We start from the raw sequence: 7,680 nt of genomic DNA, 5'->3' as shown, positions 1-7,680 counted from the left end.
CGGAGTCAGGTAGAAATACAAAGGTATTTAATAGGGAAAAGCCTTACTTACAGATCAACCTAGCCATCCGGCATGGCAGCAGTCTGTCCAACAAGTACAAAAGTGAAACAGAAAGAGAAACACAGTCCCCTGAAAGTCTCACTCTACATCACCCTCTCCACGCCCTCAAAAGCGTGGTCAGGCATACCTGTAGCCAGCCACTAGGTAGGCATGGCTGCAGCTTCCCCTTTAAGTCTAAAAGAGGGTTAAAACTTAACAGTGTAAAGTATCCAAAATTAACAATCATAAAGGTAAAATATAAGAAGATACAACAATCTGCTTATGTCACTTCCTAACTATCTATTTTAGCTAAACCCTAAAGTCATCTGAAAGAGGTGTCCAAGCCTGAACACCTCCTTCCAATCCCAACCATAAACAATAGGAAGCTATCCCTAACTAGTTATATACACTGTCCTAAGTGACAACAATGGGAAAAGAGGGCATAGCATCCTCCAATTTACTTTATGCTGAAATGGGACGACGATGCAGTCCCGTAGGAAGAAAATGTTAGTCTAGTAAAATTCTTGAATGGATTGTATCTATTCCAAGATAGATGGGATTCTCTTGAAATCCTCAACTTGATTGAAGTCAGTATCCAAAGCTTTGGCCAGTGTGTCTGTTGAAATGGAGCAAGTTTGGATCCAGTGCAGTCGAGGAGTTGTGGCTCATTTTCTTTCCAGGGTGTCCAGGGATTGCTGTCAGGCAGATCTTCATTGCCTGTGTGGGACTCAAACATAAACACTTAGCAGAGAAATGTTTGCTTGTGTATGTACACATACTGGGAAAGGCAACCATGGGAGAATAACAATTATGAGAGGGTGTACACCTTGAAAGAAAGATCCAAAAAAAGACAAAGACAGTCCCCAAAATCTTTATTTCTGTATTACATCAATTGGCTTCTTGATACCACACAGAAAGTCTAAAGTTTAATTAAATAACGTGTTTGTATTTTAGATGGGGAAAGCCAAATCCAGCTCTAAATCCAGCATTGGTTTAATTGAATAGGGACTACAAAAGAGAAATAGAGTTCTCTGAGAGACACCTGTAAAGCTTCCATATGGCAGGTTCCTTTTGTTTGATGGTTGTATCTACCTTTGTGAGCTGTACATTGTCCCTACCAGCACCCCTCCTGCTACCTGTCTGAGTCAGTACTGTGCTGACAAGGCTCGGGATGGCATCTGTGATGAGGCCTGCAACAGTCACGCCTGCCAGTGGGACAGAGGTGACTGTTCCCTCACTATGAAGAACCCCTGGGCCATCTGCACCTCCTCAATTCCTTGCTGGGATTACATCAACAATCGGTGTGATAAGCTGTGCAACACTAAAGTGCCTGTTTACCAACTTTGAATGCCAGAGGAATAGCAAGACCTGCAAGTATGACAAATACTGTGCAGACCACTTCAAAACCAACCCCTGTGACCAGGGATGAAACAGCGAGGAGTGTGGCTGGGATGGGCTGGACTGTACTGCAGACCAACCAGAGAACCTGGCAGAGGGCACCCTGGTCATTGTGGTGCTCCTGCCCCCTGAACACCTGCTTCAGGATTCTCGAAGCTTCTTGAGGGCACTGGGTACCCTGCTCCACACCAACTTACACATTAAACGAGACCTTCAGGGTGCCTTCATGGTGTACCCCTACTACAGGGACAAGCCAGCTGCCTCAAAGAAGCAGAGGATGTTACACAAGTCTCTTCCTGATGAGCAGGAGCAGGAGACGGTAGGCTCAATGGTGTTTCTGGAAATTGACAACCGACAATGTGTCCAAGACTCAGACCAGTGCTTCAAGAACTGAGATGGGGAAGCTGCTCTCCTGGCTTCTCATTCCATCCAAGGAACCTTGTCCTACCCTCTGATGTCCTTCATCAGTGAATTTGAGGATCAAGAAAAGCACCCTTCTTCTTTATCTACTTGCGGTTGCTATTGTCATTTTCCTGTTCATCATTCTGCTGGGGTGATCATGGCCAAACGAAAGCGCAAACTTGGATTCCTCTGGCTGCCTGAATGTTCCACCCTTCGCCGAGACTCCAGCAATCACAGCGCCATGAACCTGTGGGACAGGATGCTGTGTGGGGCTAAAAAATCTCTCAGTGTAAGTGTCAGAGGCTACCCTGATTGGTTCGGGGACAAGTGAACATTGGGTTGATGATGAAGGACCCAGCCAAAGAAAGCCAAGGCTGAAAATGAAGCTTTGCTGTCAGAAGAGCACCCCATTGATCGACGCCCGTGGACAGAGCAGCACCTTGAAGCTGCAGACATCCACCGGACTCCATCGCTTGCACTCACTCCTCCTCAGGCAGAGCAGGAGTTGGCTGTGCTAGACGTGGATGTCCGAGGCCCGGATGGGTGTACCCACTGATGCTGGCTTCTCTCCGAGGAGGCAGCTCAGATCTAAGAGATGAAGATGAAGACTCAGAGGCCTCTTCTGCCAACATCATCACAGACTTGCTCTACCAGGGCGCCAGTCTTCAGGCACAGACAGATAAGACTGGTGAGATGGCCCTTCACCTTGCAGCCCGTCATTCACGGGCTGATGCCACCAAACGCCTCCTAGATGCTGGTGCAGATGCCAATGCCCAGAACAACATGGGCCACTGCCCTCTTCATGCTGCTGTTGCGGCAGATGCCCAAGGCGTCTTCCAGATTCTGATCCGCAACCGAGTAACCGATCTAGATGCCAGAATGAATGATGGTACTACGCCCCTGATTCTGGCTGCCCGCCTGGCTATGGAAGGAATGGTGGCAGAACTGATCAATTGCCAAGCAGATATGAATGCAGTGGACGATCATGGAAAATCTGCCCTCCACTGGGCAGCTGCCATCAATAACGTGGAGGCAACTCTTTTGCTGTTGAAGAATGGAGCCAACCGCAACATACAGGACAATAAGGAAGAGACACTTTTGTTCCTTGCTGCCCGGGAGGGAAGTTATAAAGCAGCCAATATCCTGTTAGACCACTTTTCCAATTGGGACATCACAGAGCACATGGACCGCCTTCCTGGGGATGTGGCTCGGGATCACATGCACCATGACATTGTTCGCCTCCGGGACGAGTATAACGTGACTCCAAGCCCTCCAGGGACAGTACTTACATCTGCTCTGTAACCTGTCCTTTGTGGGCCCCATAGGTCTTTCCTCAGTCTGAAGCACACCCCAATGGGTAAGAAGGCTAGACCGCCCAACACCAAGAGCTTCATGCCCATGAGCCTGCCGAACCTTGCCAAAGAGGCCAAGGATGTCAAGGGGAATAGGAGGCAGAAGTCTCTGAGTGAGAAAGTCCACCTGACCCAGAGCTCAGTGACTTTATCCCCTGTTGATTCTCTCGAATCTCACCACACATATGTTTCTGATGGCACATCCTCTCCCATGATCACGTCCCCTGGAATTTTGCAGGCCTCACCCACCCCTCTGCTGGCTGCTGCTGCCCCAGCTGCCCCAGTGTGTACCCAGCATGCACGGTATTTCTCTAACCTTCATGAAATGCAGCCTTTGGCTCCTGGAGCCAGCACTGTGCTTCCCTCAGTCAGCCAGCTGTTATCCTACCACCACATAGTCCCCCCAGGCAGTAGCAGTGCAGGAAGCTTGGACAGGTTACATCCAGTTACTGTCCCAGCAGACTGGAAGAAACGTGTGGAGATGAATGAGACCCAGTACAATGAAATGTTTGGCATGGTACTGGCTCCTGCTGAGGGAGCCCACCCTGGCATAGCTCCTCACAGCAGACCACCAGAGGGGAAGCATGTCTCTACCCAGTGGGAGCCCTTGCCCCCCATTGTGACTTTCCATGTCATCCCAAAAGGCAGCATTTCCCAGGCAGCTGGAGCTCCTCAGACGCAGTCCAACTGCCCTGCCTTGCAGGCCCCTTGCCCCCTATGTACCAGATCCCAGAGATGGCCCATTTGCCCAGTGTGGCTTTTCCACCTACCGTGATGCCCCAGCAGGAGGGGCAGGTTGCTCAACCCATTGTCCCAACCTATCATCCATTCCCAGCCTCTGTGGGGAGGTACGAACCCCCAGTCACGGCAGTCATCTCCAGGGTGGGCATCCCACTCCTGACACCAGATATAGTGGGAAATTACCAAAAGGAGTCAGGTAGAAATACAAGGGTATTTAATAGGGAAAAGCCTTACTTACAGAGCAACCTGGCAGCAGTCTGTCCAGCAAGTACAAAAGTGAAACCAAAAGAGAAACACAGTCCCTGTGAAAATCTCACTCTACATCACCCTGAAAACGCCCTTGCAAGCATGGTCAGGCACACCTGTAGCCAGTCCCTAAGTAGGCGTGGCTACAGCTTCCCCTACAGTTCCTAATTTTGGAAGAAATTTTGACATCTTTTATGAATGTGATGTTATGTGTATGGTTGTGTGAATATTACTAGGTTATTGTATGTATTCTTTTTAGTATGTCATTGGCTTTAGTTGCCTGGGCTTTCTCCCTTCATTTACTTTATAGAGCTATGACAGATTACTATACAATAATTAAAATGTATTTATTTTATTTATGTATCATATACTCTAACTGGAAAGAAAAATCCACCCAGGATGAAAAAGGAAACAAAAAAATTGAAACCAGTATAAAGATGACGAACTTAGAAATACATAGGAAGCTATGGGCAGAATGACCCCAATAGAGTAGTTATTATCATACAAGTAATAGAGAAATATAATAAGCTACAGTATCAAGAAAATGTCAGAAATTAATGAAAGATTTCTGATAATACCTTTGAATATTAAAGATACCAATGAAATAATGGAGAAGCAAACTAGATTTAAAGAAGATTAACTTATTTAACTTTACAAGACAAATTCACATTTTTTTTTTTTTTGGTTTTTCGAGACAGGCTTTGGAGCCTATCCTGGCACTCGCTCTGGAGACCAGGCTGGCCTCGAACTCACAGAGATCTGTCTGCCTCTGCCTCCCAAGTGCTGGGATTAAAGGCATGCGCCACCAACGCCCAGCTCAAATTCACATTTTTAAAGCTAGAAAATATGACAATATATCAATGTAGAAAAATTAATGCAAGCAGAGCTGATTGTAATGAGTCAATATATATATAAAAATCAACTGTCACATGCTTCTTCTGTTTTGCTTAGTTATATACATATTTAGTATAATATGTATCTGTATATACACATAAAATTTTGCATGTTTATATGAGTCGAAAACATTCAGAGAAACGTATTTTGCAAATGTGAAGGATTAGAAAAAATTAGGATGTGCAAGTATATGGTCCAAGTATACTATATACTATGACATAATAAACTTATGAAGCATAGAATGATATAACAATCTATAATGAATGTATGCCAATAAAAACTCACATAATTGAAATGACATTTTTATACCCTAAAGCCAAAAGCATGCAAATGAATGATTTAATGAACAATCTTCTACTTAGTAAAATAAAACAAGCAAGGAATTAAAAGGCAACTTACAGAACAGTAAAATAAGCTTGCGAAACATATATTTGAGGACTATAAAATTTTAATCTATGTAAGAAATTCCTGCAAATGTGTCAGAAACTATGTAAATTATAATTCTATTACAATGAGCCAAGTACTGTTAGAGATGCTATCCTAAAGAAAAAAAATGGTCGATAAGTATAAGATAACATACTGAAAGTAATGAATTATCAGAAAAGTCGAACTCCTAACAAAATTGTGGTGTAATCTTATTGATTATTAATTTATGATGAGATTAGATAAGGTTAGAGAACAAAAGTATATATCATGAATATCAGTACAGGTGAAGATACAGAAATGTTTGAATTTTGTATTCTGTTTGTTGTTATATAAAATTGTAAAGTGGTTGTTGACAACATTGACTTCTGTCAAATAAAATTTCCATGTGATATATAAAACCTATTATTATTTTCATAGTTCTTTGACAGTTTAAATTTTGTCCATGTTTTGGTTATAATCTTCCCCTCCTTCTCTTTCCAAATCCACCACTCATTCTATATTTACTGAACTTTATTTCTTTTTGTTAGATCCTTCAAGACAAATTTTTGCTGCCTAAGGTGTTATTGGAAAAATGCTCTTCCATTGGAATGCAGTAACTTTGTAAGGTTATACTCTCTTAGAGAAACTGACCTTTCTTCCCAAATTCCAACAACTGAAGGTCATTGCAAAGCTAGGGATGGGATTGTGTGCCAAACTCACTTCATCATATTTTGATTCTTTATGACTTCAGAGCTTTGTATTCTGCTGTTGTTAGTGTCTGCACTGTGGCCCTTTGTGGGTCTATTCATAATCTACTGCAAAAAATTGTTCTTCTCAGGTGAGGATTGAGTGATCCTATGATCTACAGATATGATGATGAGTCATTAGGAATCAGTTTAATGCTGTACCCATTTAGTAATATTATAGTACATATTATATCTATCAGGGGAGTACGCATAAAAGCTACACATGCACGCATAGACATGGACATACATAGAACACATATGTGTACACGTGGAAATAAGGTAACTAAGGTGTATATTTCCTTCATTGATGTAAAGTATCAAAAGAGTTTTTATATGTTCCAACTCAGGAAATAGTGTCCATTGAATATGTATTTTTATATACCAATAAAGTAGTTCATAAAGAAAACAAGTAGATATTTACTGTATATGTAATTATTAAGCAGCATTTTCATGTTGCTAAATTGAATCATTCATAGGAATGGCATTTTGAAAATTATTTTAATTGAAATATACTACTATGATTTCATTTTTATTTTATTATTCACTTTCCAAAATTAAAATTTAAGTACTTGTCCTTTCTTCCCTTTCTTCTCTCCAAGCACATATGCCACTCCCCACTTTCTTTAAAATTCATGGCTCTTTTCTCATCCTTTCTTGTGGCACACATAAGTATGTTTATATAAGTATATACACCTAAATATAAGCTGTCCATTCCATATGGTACTTGCAGATTGTTTCAGGGCTATTTTTCAGTAGACAACCAATTGTCATTCTATTTCCATGTAAGGATCACTTCTACTCTTCCCTTTACTCCATTGCCGCTATTTCCTAGATAGTGGAGACCTCATTGGCTTTTTTCATTCCTGTCTGGTTTGTGAATTAGTGTCATCCTTGTGCTTCTTCATTTGAGCAGTCATTTTAATGAGACTTTTCTAGCTCTCTCTCTCTCTCTCTCTCTCTCTCTCTCTCTCTCTCTCTCTCCTCTGTAATCTTTTATTTCTATGTTTTACTGGTTTACCTGCAAGGATGCTTGTGTGAGGGTGTTGCATCCCCTGGAACTGGAGTCAGATATTTGGAAGCTGCCATGTGGATGTTGGGAATTCAACGTAGGTCCTTTAGAAAAGCAGCCAGTACTGTCAACTGCTGAGTCACCTCTCTCCAGGTCCTGTATTAACATTCTCAAACTTCATGTGTATGTCTATATCTGATTCTCAAAAATGTGATTATGGAGAATCTTCAAAAACCAGGCTTATTGAACTGATACAATTTCATGTCATTGGACATCTGAAAATATGATGATATCTTTCCAACAACAGTACTCATTCCACCTTATTAGTGAGTAGATAGTACTGCTGATATTTGACATTTGAATACATACAAAATTGCAGACTTTGCTACCAGAAGTATTACAGAAAGTACATAGAAAATATTCTCTCTCTGAAACGTTAAAATCCATT

At 42.1% G+C, this 7,680-nt stretch overlaps 1 pseudogene; it reads left to right on the top strand.

The window, feature by feature from the left end:
- Nucleotides 1–522: 522 nt before the first annotated feature.
- On the top strand, nucleotides 523–6,094 carry LOC100767588 (annotated as a pseudogene).
- The last annotated feature ends 1,586 nt before the right edge of the window (nucleotides 6,095–7,680 follow it).

This window comes from Cricetulus griseus (assembly GCF_003668045.3).
Source record: "Cricetulus griseus strain 17A/GY chromosome 1 unlocalized genomic scaffold, alternate assembly CriGri-PICRH-1.0 chr1_1, whole genome shotgun sequence".
NCBI lineage: Eukaryota > Metazoa > Chordata > Mammalia > Rodentia > Cricetidae > Cricetulus > Cricetulus griseus.
This window is presented reverse-complemented; position numbering and strand designations above follow the sequence as displayed.